Source organism: Arachis duranensis, chromosome 2 (genome assembly GCF_000817695.3).
Source record: "Arachis duranensis cultivar V14167 chromosome 2, aradu.V14167.gnm2.J7QH, whole genome shotgun sequence".
Classification (NCBI taxonomy): Eukaryota; Viridiplantae; Streptophyta; class Magnoliopsida; order Fabales; family Fabaceae; genus Arachis; species Arachis duranensis.
Window position 1 is genome coordinate 11,788,250 of NC_029773.3, and position 632 is coordinate 11,788,881.

The window sequence follows — 632 nt, forward strand, 5'->3', positions numbered from 1 at the left end:
CAATCTTCCAACGGACATAACTTCCTCATTTTAAATCGTTTTTCACCCGTTCTTCGAACGGCATGGACATCCCGGATCCAATTTCATTTCTAAACAGATTTGGCACAAAACAAAGATCCTTAGTCCAAGTTATGTCCCGTCAAAGTATGCCCAAAAACCATATTTTCATATAAAACCACAAAGTGCCATTTTCAACTCTTTTCAAAATCAATCAAAACATGCCATTTTCATCCCTTTTCTTTGAAATCAATCAAAATACATCAATTTCAACATCAAGCCTCCTCAACTCACACATTGACACTTTACCACAATATACAAAATCACTATCCCATCATTTTAATCCACTTCACCCAAGTGGCTCAAACTCAAACATATTGACATATCATATACTCTTCCTCATGCCAATTCTCAACAATACTATTTCCAATCAACCATCATTATACATAACCAATATCATACTCACTATCACGTGGTTTCACCCCCAAATCAACCTTAATCATTTCTCAAGCATATATCACAACATACATATCTCTCACGCATTATCATATCATCAAGGCATCAATAATCATACTCACATATATGACCACATAATATATCTCAACCAAAATCAAACATACCTCATCTATACTATT